At 42.4% G+C, this 15,583-nt stretch overlaps 2 non-coding genes across 2 annotated transcripts; one reads left to right on the top strand and one right to left on the bottom strand.

Moving 5' to 3' along the window:
• Positions 1-1,355: 1,355 nt before the first annotated feature.
• Positions 1,356-1,427, bottom strand: TRNAA-UGC (transfer RNA alanine (anticodon UGC)). Its single transcript has one exon. It is a non-coding gene; the product is annotated as a tRNA-Ala (tRNA).
• Positions 1,428-1,974: 547 nt separating this feature from the next.
• TRNAA-UGC (transfer RNA alanine (anticodon UGC)) lies at positions 1,975-2,046 on the top strand. Its single transcript has one exon. It is a non-coding gene; the product is annotated as a tRNA-Ala (tRNA).
• The last annotated feature ends 13,537 nt before the right edge of the window (positions 2,047-15,583 follow it).

Here is a 15,583-nt window from a genome sequence, read left to right as displayed (position 1 = left end):
AAATCAGATAAAATTATTTTTCATAGGTAGCGGCTAAACTTTAGTTGGCATGATTTCCCCCAGTGTTACGTTCCGTTTTTGGGGACACCGTGGCGACATTTCGCTGCGCTACTCGGTCGCCCTTATCGTTTTAATTAGTTTTTGAAAAAGTTGGACCAACAAACCTTGGGAATGGTAGGGGGACGGCAGACAGAACTACGAGTAGTACTGGCAATTATGAAATTGCTAATAAGTTCGCATTCAGAGCAGGGCAATTGCACTTAAAGCGCAACTCCTTTACATTTAATTAAGGCCGAGCGAAGGGCGCCACCTGCTAGTTTTTCGATTTCCCTGTTTATCTCCAGGGGGCGGTGGCGACTTCTTCGCCTCCCCGTCGATTTGCATGAATATTTATAGCAAATGGTGCGGCATTAAATGCAACTCCCGAGAAAACGTCGTCGGATTAGGCAACAAATTTATATGCACGAAAAGCGAAATCAACAAAAACAAGGAAAGAAGGTGCAAATGCAGGCTCCCAAGCCAAAAGGCTGGGCCGCCGTGAGATTTTGCCAAAAGTTTTCGGGCACCTGCAATAAAAAAGTTTCTTTAATCCTACAGAGGGTTTTCGTAATAAATGATTTAAATTGCATTCGCAATGAGGGTAAACTACTGAAAGAGAGCTGCTCAGATATGTAAGAGAAAATCTATTGAAACCCCCCGAGATATCCAAGGGTTTTTAGAACCCTTCTGGTAATCCAGTGAAGAATTCCCGGCTTATATTTCGTTGAAATCAACCGAACAGAAAACTCGAATGAACTTTTGAAAACCCCAAACCGTGCAAAAATCGTTCAATCTTCTTAAGCAACCGACCAGGCGCCAAGAAAAACTCAGAAGGCCAACGGAACCGATTCAATTCAACTCTCTCGAACGAAACACGCATGGCGATGTACAAATATATGTACAGTGCACAATATACACATGCGGGCTCTCTCAGCAATCGTAATATACATATGTACGTATGTACTCACCCCACTGTGCCGTGATCATGCGGGCGTGTAGAAAACGAGCAAGCGGTACGCCGCTTTCTGCCCACTTCTGGTCGCCTGGTAGACACATGGATCACTTTATCGATTTTACGAAGAAGCGAATCGATTTTTTTTTGGTTTTCTGATCTCAGAATCGGAATCATTCCGCCAGATGATCGTGTGTGATCGCGTCGCGTATGGCGTTTTTCAGAGCGACGCGAAAAAAACGGGCGAGACTATGGAGGCAAAGTACCGCAAAAGAGCGCGATCGCTATATAGTGGTGGTTGAATAACGTCAGGTGAGTACTCTCAACTGATCGCTCAAAAAAAAAAAGAAAAAAAAAATGTACTTGGAGATGCCGGGGATTGAACCCGGGGCCTCTCACATGCAAAGCGAGCGCTCTACCACTGAGCTACATCCCCCATGTTCAACGGGCGGGCCAAATGCGTATTCGAAACAAGTGGCTGGTGGATGAAATGGCGACTCAGCGTTAGTAAAATGTATGTTTGTTTTTGTTAAAGACGAAAAGGTTAATAAGTACCTGTAGTTGTATTTGCTTTACAAATAAATAAAATATAAATATATATAAGCAAATGCGGCAATAAGATAAAGCAAGCTTTGTAAGCAGACCTTCCGCTAATGGAGGAATTAAAAACATTGACATACATTTAATAGTTTGCTTAAGGTCTTAGTAAAGTACAATTAAAAATTTAAATTAAACTCTTAAAAATATTTATTAGTCTGCTAAATAACATAAAATATGTTCCAAGAGAGTTTAATAACTAATGATACGTAGAAAACGTGTTTATATTCTTTTGCTAGGCCTCAAACATTTCCTAATTCCACCTGGTGTACAATTTCTAAGGATTGAAACCACGCCTATTATCCTTTTCTTCCTGTTACCTGGTCCATTAATCCTTCTCCCTTGTTGCCAGTGCAAAATGCATTTTGGTCAGCCAGTTTCACATCGGGGATGTAGCTCAGTGGTAGAGCGCTCGCTTTGCATGTGAGAGGCCCCGGGTTCAATCCCCGGCATCTCCAAGTACATTTTTTTTTCTTTTTTATTCCATGTGTTTTATATTTTTCGGCTCTCCAAATGCGTTTAGAGTTGGTATTGCAAAGCTGATGCCTGCTTGTGTGTGGGCCTTGGCCAGAGACTTGATTTATGCGCAACGAGGCGGCAATAATGAATTATTTATGCCGATTTACGGCTGCCAGGCAGGTCTGCATGTCAATTGGCAGAAACTCACTACATGGTAGTGCGATATTTCGGAAGACTAGTGGAAGAAAACCGAGGAGGAGGCCCAAAACTTGGCCAGTGTTTGACTTTTGGCAGCATTTAAGCCCAATTCGTAGCCGCAGTGCAGCCAAGTGGTTAAAATGTGTATACCCAGAATGCTGTGAAAGGAAATTGGCTTGTTCTCACTTTTGCAACATTTGCTCACTGGAAATTAAAATTAAATTTTGCATGAGCCCGAACGCAGCAGCTCAAATATTGGCCAGGCCCCCGGACAGGCAATTGATTTTGTTGCGGTCGAGTAAGGGAAAAGATTCTCAAGATTTGGACAGGTTCCTTGGACCCACACATCCATCCTGGCCCATCAATTAGCCAGAAGCGTAGGGGAAAAATTAAAAGTATTGAATCCGAAGTGGCAAATGCTAAATGCTAAATCAGAAATGCCAAGTCCCAATGCCCAGGCACAAGTCGCATAAATAAGATTATGCCAGGTCTCGTGTTGGATTGAAATTAATTACCATAACGACGTCTGCTGGTGTCAGTGTGTGGGATTTATTTGCCGGCAATAAATATTTTATAACCAAGCTCAAGTGTGTTGGGCCCTGATGGACTTGAAGGCATAATTTGAATTTGAATAAAAGAAAATCCAAATCGAAATTGTCACACAGAATTTATGTAATTGCATAAACACCGCAAGGACACTCGCACACACGTGTTTTCCTATGGAGTGTCCTGTCTCGAAGGCCTCGATTCGGTTGCTTTCGGTCCTGCCTTCCTGCTAAATAATTGAGGCAACAAACTAAACAAATGGCATAGCCTCAATTTCGTGACGGGCTCAAAGGGAGGGAAGGGGTGTTGTGTGCAATCTATTTAGGTTTTCCTCCGGAAAAGCAGTGTCTGGTTGTACTTGTGCGGTGTATTCAACTTATCGATTTCAAGGATTTCGAATACGGATGTCTCACCCTTAGTACGAGTGAATTTTAAAGAATCGAATGGTCTAACTTTTTAAAGGGCGGCTTTCCCGTCCGCAAGTTAAACTAAACGCAAGGCTTAAGCTCCAAATCAACTTTTAGTTTACCATGCGGATGAGAAAGGCCCTTACCCCATAATTTAAACTAAATCATATATAATGAGGTTTCAGCAACTATGCAGAGTATTTTCCTTAACACCTTATCTCGCTGCCTAATATTATTTTAGAGCATACTTTTAGGCATGTAAACAATTTGTTTTAAAAATGTGGTAAAAATTTCAATTCCATTAGTGATTTCTTCGAAATGGTCTTCTTCTTTATGTACTGTGCATACTGTAACGAAGCATTCAATCTTCCACATTAAAGCCCAACCACACCTGAGGTAAATACGTTAATGCGCCCAATTCTATTATGGTTTCTTCCCGCACTTCTCTGCTCCTTAAGGTAATCGCATGACCCGAACCCTTTCCCAGGCAGATTCGTAATTAGGGAACCACAAATGCCAGGCGCCGATAAGAAATTGAAAATGCAGTAACAGAGACCTAAGGCCCTAAGACCCCGGCTTAATCACATTAAATGGTCATTTAAAATTCTCTTTCTGGCATATATCGCCGGTATCCTGAATGCCAGCATCATCATCATCATCATTATCAGCAGGGCGAGTATCAATGTCCTGGCTTTTTGCGAAAGTGAAAAACCAATGAATATTTCCGGTGTAAGGGGGAAGGGGGAGGGGGGTTTCGGCCAAGGATGGCGACCAAAGGACATCTGCTTTTGTCTCCGGCCGTCTGCTGTGTGCGTATGTGTATGCGGTAAATTAATAATGCATTCGGTATCGAAGCCACTTTGCATTCAGATTCAATTGTGCATGCGTGCAAATTCAATTCCCCAAAGCCCAAAAGCATAAACTAAATTATATTGCTGCAAATTTAAATGCGAAACTATTTTCGTTGTCGGGGACTGGGGCACATGACAATTGCAATTGCAAGTGTCGAAAAAGGAAGCGGCAGGCCTAAGCCAAAAGCCCCTTTCCCCCTTTCCCCGACCCGCCCATAAATACGGCCGACACAACCCAAACCCACGACACAATCACGTTTCAATTAACAGCCATGGCCCGCACTGTACCCGGTACCGTACTGTACTGGCCATTCGGTGCTGGCCATATTCGTATGTAAAACACGCACGCAACGGCTGCTCATCGGGCAGGGCTTAATGGCCAGAGTCCTGGACATCATAATTCCGGCCACAATTCCCAAACACCGCAAACACATAAGGGAAAAGGGAGGGGGTCGTTGCAGGGGTGGTATAGGATGGAGAGGGGTTTGTAAGGGGGTTGCTGGTGGTTTGGGGCCTGGACAGCCTGGGTCAGCAGTTGCAGTCGACCGGGCCAAAGTTCTATGGGGCGCATGAACTAATTACGTTAATATGCGACAACGTTTTCATAGGCGAAAAACGTCGGCTGCGCTGCGGGCGCTCTACACTCAACGAAAGCTACTACCTAAATTGGCAATTAGTCTTTATGCAGTTTTACAAATCGGGAATTAAAAGCCAAAGTTTATAAAGGCAACGTTGATTAACAGACAGTTAAGTGGGAGTTATAAGTTACTCGGGTGGTATATTAAAAAAAGAACAGTTTTTAAAAATAATGAATACACTTAACATTCAAAATTTAAAATACACTCAAAGTTTTTTTAGTTTTTAGTAGTATCTAAATTTATTTTAGATTCTATCAACTTAAAAATGTTTTAAATACTTTTGTTATTGTAAAAATGATTTATGATCTGAAAAAGCAATGCCTTTCCTTTATGTTATACCTTTTTAAGAAACAGATCATACCTCACAGATCATACATATAATAGCTTTGGTTTTCAAAATGTAAATACATTCTCCATTAGTTTCTTAAATTGGCCAAGTGTATAATTAGGGGGCGGAGGTTAGGTGGTGGTGCGTGTGTGATTGGATAACCAAGGGTGGTGCAAATGAGCGAGGAACAAACTGGAGGCACTCGAGGTATGCTCGATTGGTTTTCGAAGGCAGCATTTGCCAGAACATGCCGAGTTATCCAAGGCGAGCGAAAGTCTAGGACTGGTATTCCCCGAAAACAGAACCATTACGAGGCTAACAAGTGACTGCTGTGCATCAACTGTCAGAGGGGGAACCGACCGCCACAGAGCCCCCATCCGCTGGAGAAACTGCAACTGTTTGGATGCCGGGCTATTAAGAATGCCAACACAACGGACCCGGATGAGCGGACGTGGACCAGTTGCGTACGTGTTGAACGTCGGTTATCATACCTGCTGTAGAACACACTAAGCCCGGCAGCATTACCCAGCTCCGATCCCAGCCCCACGGCTATAAGGCTGTATAGCCATATAGCCAAACCCATCCCCACAGCCACCACCCCCCGCGTGTGTGCATTCATAAATAAGACATCCAACGAGGCAGCCTCAGCAGGGAGCACAACTCCAGCCTGACCTGTCCATCCAGGTTAACAGGGGGGCTTATATATGTAGCATCCCCTCAGACACTGCGAAAAATGTGATTATAATTATCTACGAGCTATAATAGGATTACTTATCATAGGATTTTTAGGAACTTTACTGAACGAAGTTTACTATAGCACATTGTGATAATTACAGACCACTAAAATATGATTGATCAGCTACCGATCTTAAAGTATCAAATTACCTTCTACTCAAAAACTTAATCCGAATCAAGGTAAATTTGCCTATAAGCAAACATAAATCCCCTTCTGCAGTACCAGAACTTCTCGCAGTGGAACTCCTCCCTTGGCGCACACACATTCGATCACTCGCTCACATACGCTCCGAAACTCCTGCGGCCCCTTCTCATGTGCAAAAAGGACGACTGGCAGCACGGGAAGTGGACAGATGGATGCTGCTCCTGCTGTTGACAGTGCCTGCTGTCATTCATTCATTAATGCATTTTCCTGATTTTCACTCATTTAACTCTATAGATTTTTCATTTTGCCTATTACGAGCCAGGACATCAGGACACCAGGGTCAGGTCCTGGACGGGAAATAGAAAAGGGGATGGGATGGGACGGGGCTCTCGCATGTCCTGACCTCTTTGGCCTGCCCTGTTGGTTTTGTCCTGGCCCCGGGAGCCATGCTTCATTTACTTTGTTGTCGGTGGCCATTAGTTTTGACGCACTTTGGACCAGGTCTCCACCTGATGGCCACTGGGATGGCGATGGTGATGTGGAAATGGGTAATAGGGGAATGGGAATGGGAGTGGAGGAACGGGCATGGTTCCCCGCCCGGAGGCACAATCCCGGCCGGCATTGTGGGGTTAAGTGGGCTGTGCAGGGGATGAGCATAATGGATTGACAGGCTTCGTTAGCAGGACCCAGGCTGAGGTCAATCAAATCGCAGGCAAACTTTCGAATATATCAATGTAAATCAGCAAGCGATTGCGGATGCACATCGTAATCGATAGAAAGTAAACGTATTTCCTGGAAAAGTTTGTATAATTTTTCCAAAGCGGAAAAGGGTCAGAAACTAATTCGAGGCTTAGAGTTCTTAGATTTGATTTCTATTTTATTTAAAGATGTAAAGGGTGGTATTTTGTAGACACATTGTAAGTGTCTCTTGATTAATAGGGGTTTCTAGACTTAATTCTAAACTTTAATTTTAAGAACTGTAGACAAAATATCTTTTTTATGTGAAGATGTATATTCCGTGACTTAAGAATTGTTTGTGGGATTTCGTAGATACATTTTTAGATACTTTTATACCTGTTACTTTTGTTGGTATAAGAAGTTGTTGGATTTAACATCCTGTACTTAAACATAGTAGGTTTTTGGATTTCTGGTTATTGTATCTTTTACGAAATTCAATTTAAATCTATCAATCCAAAGGTAAGCAACTCCAAGCTGAAGTTCCAGCACCGCAGTATTCTCGCTCTCCGTTCTTCAACACCCCATTTTATTCCTAGCCCGCTCCCGATGTCCTTTCCCTGATGTCCACCTGGTTCAAGTGTCGCTTTTTTTGTAGCTTTCCTTGGGCAAACACAGACGACACTTCTTCAGCTTCAGCTGCGTTTTATCTGCTTCCCGATTTTCCGAGCGTTTAGGCAACAATAACAGCAATGGCAGCAAAAGCAGGTCGAGCTAACAAAAGTCCGCTTTGGAGACCAGGGTTCCAGAGAGATGACAGGCAATAATTAAAATACAATCCAAATAAGGGATTAAAAAGAGGTTAAATATTTTAATTCAATATATTTAACTTAACTAAGATTCAATGAATAAGGTGGAATATCTGTTTTTTTTTTTATTTCAGATATTTACAAATGTTTTGTTTATCTTAAAAATAATACAGTTTTAAAAAGTATTAAAATATCGATTATAAATAATTTTACATTTTTGAATTCTTAAAATAGGTCCCTTGATGGTTACGGCCCTGCCTAATTCTACTTAAATTGATAACTTCCAGTTAAAATGACTAAAATATCTTTGCATATTTTGTTAAAATATATTTTGGTTAGCTATATATCTCGGAAATGATTCAGATTTGTCTCGAAAATAGCTCCGTTGACCATCTCTGCCCCCACCTCCCACTTTCACCTTTCTCCAGCCGCTGTCCGCACTAAATGACGCTCGAGGGCAACGACAAGGACTCGGCGTTGGCGACTCTGCCGGCGTCGAAAAGTCAAAAGGCCACGACTTGGTCTAAACTGACTTTGGCTTTTCAGGTATAATTAATCTTGTTTAGCTCTTGTTGTTGCCCGACTGCTCGACTGTCTGTCCGACTCGCTGTCTCTCTGCCCTTCAGTCTGTCACCCAGGGCTCCTGTTTGTTTGTCTTTTCATTCGGCCAGCTCCTTGAACAGGACATCCCCCAGGCCCCCGAAAAACAGACCCGCCGTAACCCTCGTAATGTATTTAGAACGAGTTTAATTTGCTCGCCAGCACATTTTTCTCCTTCACAAGAGAGTCCTGGGCCAGGTTAACTATTAATTTTCGGCCCCTGAGCAAGATTAACGAGTGCATGATTGCCTCAAATTGTCTAGGAAAAGGGGCGGATTGGAATCGGGGTGGTGAAAGTGGGTGGGAAAGTGCCAGTGGGAGGTGGCTTAATGCCCAAATTCATGGCATACTTCAAGGCGCTGCCGGCGACCCTAGACCAAAATTTATTTTCGTCCACTGCAATTTTGTCGCCATTTTCGAGTTGATTTTTATTTTGTTTTTCGCCCTGCCCTCGACTTGGGTTAAGGGTGCGGGTTAAAGGTCCTTTCGCCTCCTTATTCTTCTTCAGCTTCTTCTTTTCCATTTTCATTTTCAGTTTCTTTTTCTTCGACCCGCTGGGCGGTGGTAATTAATTTTGTTGCATGTCACAGCTGCTCGGTGAATTTATTTTGTTTACAGTTTAGCCAGATAATTGCAATCAGTTTGCTTTTCCCCGTTTGGAAACCGTTTTATCAAATAATTATAATAGCTTAAATTCGGTGCGATTTAATTTATAACATTCTGTAATTAATTTAGATGAGAAGTTTATAAATAAATCAAAAAACATACATAAATGTATATGTTTTCCGCAAATTGGAATAGTTTGAATAATGTTATTTTTAGTTTTTCTTAGTTTACTTTGTAATTAGCAAGAATTTGACATAATATTTAGTTCACATATGAAACTAGCCTTAAATAAATCCAATTACCTAACGAAATAATACTTACACACATTAGAATGTTAATGTTCTGGTAACTTTATATTTTCCTCAAGTAATAAAATTCACTTATTCATTAAATTTAGTGTTATATTTACTCTTAATAATTATTTGCCTAAAGGATGAAGTGTTTGTACAGGTCGAAATGATTTGTTCCAATCATTCGAGAATACTTCATCTGTTTCTGGCTTTCATTTCCATCATGGCCTTGCGCCCAAGGAAGATATATTCAGCAGAATTTCGAATCAAAATGGAAAATTGTAAAACTGTAGAAACATCTCGCATTGATTTTGCAAATCCGTAAACCCATCCAGAAGACCTCTCTCAACCTCTCGAAAGGGAAGCCCGACAAAAATTGCTTTCCTCTCGTTGGCTTTGTTTTCTGTCCAGAAATTTTGCTCGTTTTCGCATTTCTTGTTGGCTGTTAAGTAAAATGTTTTCATTGTATTTGAAATGCTGCCAGGAGCAGAGGAGCCGGGGAGCCGAGTAGCAGGGGCAGTGGAAGGATTGGCTACACTATGTTGTTTGTTATTGCAACAAAGCTGAATGTGTTTTTGCAGTTGACACCTGAAATGCAAACACATTTGCCACAGCCGCTGAACAGGATCAGCATCGGAATAATTCTGGGGACCCAGGATGGGAGGGATTGGACGGGATGGTACGGGGTGGTATAGGGACGGGTGGAGGGATGCAGATTACTGAAATGCAGATGCACCAGCTGCTGCTTATGGATGCCACTCGATGCGAGTGTGTGTGTGCGGCTGACAAGCTGCAGTTGTTGCACATGGAAGAGTTCGAAAGGCAAAAGTCTTGTTTTCATTTTCCAGCTACACGAGAAAGTCGAGCCAGCGGTTGACTCTCTCGAACTTCCCGCCGGAGGTCACCGGCAGTTGACCCAGTCTGGCCCGAAATTATTTCCAATATTTGGCAGCCCAACTCCGCCCTTTTGGGGGTCTTCTTTGGCCAGACAAGCAGCAAATTAAAAGTTTAATTAGTTTATTCATTATAGCTTGTTTAATGTTTTACCCCCTTCCGCAACGATTGCTAAATGCCATGTTAACGTTTGTCTTAGAGTTAAATTAATCTATGTAAACCATTAAATAACATTTTAATAACATATCTTAATCTTAACAATTTCTTTTTTCAAACAATTTAACTTCTTGCTAATTTTTTAAGACAGTTAACAAACTAGAACCTGAACATTACATGGAGAAATCGACTCTTCAATATGGAATTTCGATTTCCAAGCTCGAACTTTTTCTTCCCATGAAATGTTTTACCATGTCCTTCGGCTGGACAGAGGCAAATGACATTCCTGATCCCGTGTTGCCATTATTGACCTATGCCCCCGCTGACAACCTTCGACCGCATTTGCATTAAGTGCCGCTTAACACGGAATCTCAATATTTTATGCAAAGTACTGTCCTCCGCCTCCATTGCAACTTCAGGTCCTTTGGCGTTGCCGAAATGTTGGTCCTGCTGCGACTGCAGGGCTTCAATATCTCCGGGCGAAGTCGTCTGCGCGGAGCCCATGAATCACTTTGAGTCCTTCTGCGGCTCGGATTGACTGTCAACGGGATTTGGTTGCATTGCATCCGCCTGTGGCTGTGGGCATATGGATCCTCCCGCGCCCTTCTCTTTTGCGATACACCATGTGGGGTCCTTGTGCGTCCTTGATCCTCTACTTGAAGATACTACAATAAGTCTTGACAGGGGATATTAAGCAATGGTGTATAAAATCCTAATTGATAAAAAAATTCTAAACATATCTTTCCAAATATCAAAAGATGAAAAAGGCGATAACAATAAATACCGAAAATATACCTCATCTTTAGCCAAGCGACGCTAATATTTCAGTATATTCCTCCGAATACCATTTTCAATATTCCCTTTCTCTGCGTGACCTTTCAACTTCGCTCCATTGTGGCTGAAAACGCATTTGTGCATTTCGGCGATTGCCTAATGCAGCGTTGCATAATTTCAGCAAAAATCAAATATTTGAGCGCGAATCTTTTGTGCACCATCTAACCTTTCGGGCATCCATCCTCCCCTGATCCCCATACCATCCCCGAATCCCTGGCTCTTTTTCCCCGCTTCCTGGTCGAAACCAAAGCAGCGGAGCAAACGTCTGAAGGGCAAACAAACTTTTTGCCAGCGCCGGTTAATTTAGTCAATTCAGCTCCGACTGGCAAAAAGTAAGGAAAATGAGGAACTTGCATACCGAGTGCATTACGTTTCATTTGATTCAGCTGGTGAAGTTTTTATGCGACGCGATGGCAGTGCGAAAAATTCACAAAATCAACAGAAAATTTCCTCAACCTGCCAGGGTTTTCCGATTAAATTTCCATGGCTGCATTTTGAAAATAGCAGTTTGGCCCCCAATTAGTTGAATGTTATGTATTTATATGGTGGGATGGTTCGGTTTAAGTTTCGGCAATTAGAGGGTGGATATCCCAGTGTCTGGCACTGTATCTTCAAGTCCGCTGGGACAGTTGGCTGCAAACAAATGGCCCGGCAAATTTCGGGCACTAAATCAGTGCAATTTTCGTATCACACCACATTACTCACAGGTAGCTTGTTTATTCGCAATGCATTTTTGTTTGCATAGGTGCATATATATAGGGCCCCCACCCTTATATGTGCACTTTTATGTACCTACATCCGGCCTCTGCAATTTTGCTAAGCAAACTTTATGTCCACCTTCTGTTCCCCCCCTCTGCCCACACCAATGGCCATATTTCTAGTTCCCCTGGCAAAAAGGTAAGAAACGAGAAAGAGGAGCCAAGGAGCAGGAATGCAAATTTATGGTCAGACAAAGTTGTGTAGACGTTGCAAGCGGTGGCAGCAATTATATATTGCAGAGGGGTCTTCGGAAGGGGGTCCTGCAAAAGGGGCGTGGCGGGGGCGAAAGGTTAGGTGCCGTACCAAAAGTAAAAGTGCCCCAAGGTGCAGTATAGAAATGATTAAATTTCCCCGGTGGAAAAATGTTTTAACCATTCTTCTTGCGATAATAATGGTATTTTTTTAAGCAATCTTCTAATTTATTGTATAGCAGATAAAAAGGTAATATTTTCCTTTGTTTTGCATAGATATTTACCAAAAAGCTGGCGATTATGAAGCCGAAATTCCTTTAAGAAGAATTTCCTAATTATTATACACCAGATACAAAAATTATATTTTCTGTTTTTTTAATATTACAAATAATATTTTGATAAACTTAATGATATTTTGTTAATGTATAGTTTCATTTAGGATACATATAATATTTATTTTCTGTGCATTGTGCAACCCTGAACCCACCGGTTATGCTTTCGCCTAATGAGCCCGGCAATAAACCTATAGCCTAAGCCCAGCCGCCCAAGCATTCACTTATTTATGTGTATAACTTTAGTGCAACTTATTAAGTAAAGTGGTTTGGCTCAATCCAAACTGTAAGCTCTATCAAAAAGTTGTAAAAGCCGCTCTAATATCAAGCACCTTGGGGGATTTTCGCAGGGGGAAGCAAAAATTTACTTTGGCAACATTTCAATTAGGAGCACATTTTTGTGCTGATCAATAGGGAAAAGTTTTGTCGGCCGCAAAACAATGGAGCCGCAAAGCCGCAAAAACTGCAGGCGTTTCCAGCAAAAAACTAAACTCAATTTATGCTGTATAGTCCTTTCTTTGAAATTTGTCCTTGTTATGCAAGAGTCAAGCATTTTGAGAACCCATACCTGGCGAGCAAGTTACGCACCTCGTTCGTCCCACCTCCACTTCCGTTTCCGCTTAAGCCCTGTTCCACATCCAGATCCACTTCCGCCCACTCGGGCACAAGTTAATGCGTCCTTATAGGCAATAAAATTTAAGTTTCTCGACTCCTGGTTAAATTTTTCATGAGCAATACCTTCCCTCCCCTGTTCCTGGCAATAAGTTTGTGCTACCAAAAAAGTTTCCCCTAAAACTTAACGAAATTTAGTGGTGCCTGGGAAGTCGGACCCAGAAGTAGTGGAAGTCGTGGTGGTGGTCGTGATCCTGGCCATTGCCCCAAACTTGTTGTTCCTGTTAATTGAAGCGTTTGGTTAGTGCAGAAATTAAGTTTGCGGTGGTCCCGGCCACTTGGGCACTTTTACTTCCCATTTTGCTGGGTGTTGCGCCGGTTGAAACATAATTACCAGTTCATTTTTATTAAGCAGCCATGAAAAGCGTCTGCAGTGGCAGATAAGTATGGATTATGCGGTGCAAGTTTGAGGGGTTTATCTCAAGATGACTGCGAAGTTTTGGAGCCTTAGATTGTTATTGGTTGCCTGGTGATGTGTGTTCTTTTTTGAGACGAAACGTAACAGATTTTAATATTTACCCCAAGTAATAAATATACCCAAATATTATGATACATAATAGCAACTTTATTAAGTCATGAAGTTTATTTTCTCTTATTGTTAACTTTAACGTTAGGTATACGATTTTACTATGTGAATTAAATCCAACAATCTGTTAACCTAACATCTGTTGTTTCCCATTATCCATCGCCTTAATATTCTTAGCCTGTGGGGAACGAACCTTTTAAATTATTACTGATTCCCCCAAGGACGTTTATTGACACGTAAATTGCTCAACAACAAGTGTGGATGCCAAGCTATATGATTGAGGGATGGGAAAGGGAAAAGAGGGAGATTGTTGTCCTGTGTTCTGTATCCCGGATCCATTGGCCCGCAGGTGTACGTGCTGTGTAAATATTTTGCTTGACACTATTAATTTTTACTAAAAACAAACAAACGGTTCTCACACGCGCACTCGAGCTGGAGCAATTTTTAATTAACGTGATTAAGTTAATTTAATGAGCTTTCTCCCGCTCCCTTTAAACTCACTTTAAGCGCCAATTAAATTTTCATGTCCTGGCGGTGTGTGTGTTTGTGGCAAGGACAACGTCAGCGACAACGAGACGTAAACATAAACGCCACGTTACGTGTTATGTACGACGGGAAATGATTTTTACGATGCCCAGCAGCAGCAGCAGCGCACCACATGTCTCATCAACGTCAGCTAGCCAACCTCGTAGCTCCCACCTCCAAGGATCCAGATCCCCACCCACTTTCCGGGAAAGGAAGGGTTCGCAACTCACTGACAGGCAGGACACTTTGGAGCGGCATTATCATTAACAACATCATGCGAAAGTGCCCTGCGCCCATATATCCAAGCACTCTCGAGCGCTCCCATATCGCACACACATTGTCAATGGCCGTCTGATAAGGGGCGTGCCGGTGGGCGGTCGTGGGGGGGGGTTGGGTTCCTGATAATAAAGCAATTTCTGTGTTAATTTGTATGCCATGACCGTGTAACCCCACTTGCCCTAATGGATGTTCTCCGGGCCGATAGTGCGGCCAATTGGAGCCAGCGATATGGGGGATAATCCCCAGGGAATGTCAGATAGCGGCAGGCAAAATGGGTGGCAGGTGCTAGCTCCAAAAATATGCACATCTTGCCAGAATTTAAATAATTGCATACTTTGTGGCGACCAGCTGTGGGGAATACTAAAGAAAGTCGCTGTGGAGAGCATTATATTTATTCGATTCCTACACTGATAAAAATGTATTAGAAATTACACTCATTTTGGTGAAATCTTGTCTGTTTTTAAACTTAATGATCCCCGTATCGCTTCAATACGGTATCAATATAACATTTTTCTTTGGTATCCTGGAAATGGGATCAATGACTTATCTTAAAATTATTTACTTCATAGATCATACCTATATATCATACCTTATTTGTAAGTAAAGTGTGTTTCTCTCAAAGCTCCAACCCTTTTTCGTTAGAACTTACCTCACCCAATCTTCGAAACCAAGAAGAATTTCCATTTCAGCACCTTTGCCTTGACTAATAATCTCTGGTCATTTTTCAACGTTGTGGCACTATCAACCCGACCATTTTCACCTTTTTCGATATCAATAATCCGCAGCCATTAATTACACTTTGGTTGTTAGGAATAAAGGATGGGTGGGGAGTAAGTTGGCCAAGTGAGTGGTGGCTGGGGGGCCATATTTTGTGTCCGCTGCCAACTAATTGCAACAGTTACGACGCCATATGGCCACCAAGTCATCGGAGGGGTCGGAAAAGGAGTTGGGGGTTCGGGGTCCCCGAAGGACCCTCGCAGATGCCATTTTCTCCGTTTTTCTCCTTGCCAAGCGATGCGATGCGCGTTGGTGTGTGAAATAGACAACTTACGTGCCATTCCATACGCACGTGTGTGTGTGTGGGTGGGGAAAGCCAAGTTGCAAGGAAAAATGCAGAGGAAAATTGCAGGCAGCGGCAAAGTTTCTTTGCCCCGTGCACCCACACTATTTTCACTTTTTTGCACATTTTTCACTGCCATGTGCCAGGTTCATGTCGCTCGCTTTCGCCCCTTACCTCCTGGTTTTTCCTCTATTTTTCTTACTTTTCTTTTTTTTTTTGTTTTCCTGCACTGGCACTTGGGGAATTTACGTGTGCATGCATACGCTTAGTTTTCCACTGCCCCCGCGGAAAGGGAAAGCAAATTCGAGCCAAGTTCCCTTTGTCGACTTGGCCTCCTTTTGTTTTCTGGCTCTGCGGTTGAGCAGAAATAATGCATCTGGGATGTGAGCATTTTTGTATCTATGTATCTATGAATTCCTCTCCATTCGCATAGCCCCCTAATGAGAGATACTCCCAAATTTCCCCAAAGAAAAAGTCTCA

This window comes from Drosophila suzukii, chromosome 2R (genome assembly GCF_043229965.1).
Source record: "Drosophila suzukii chromosome 2R, CBGP_Dsuzu_IsoJpt1.0, whole genome shotgun sequence".
NCBI lineage: Eukaryota > Metazoa > Arthropoda > Insecta > Diptera > Drosophilidae > Drosophila > Drosophila suzukii.
This window is presented reverse-complemented; position numbering and strand designations above follow the sequence as displayed.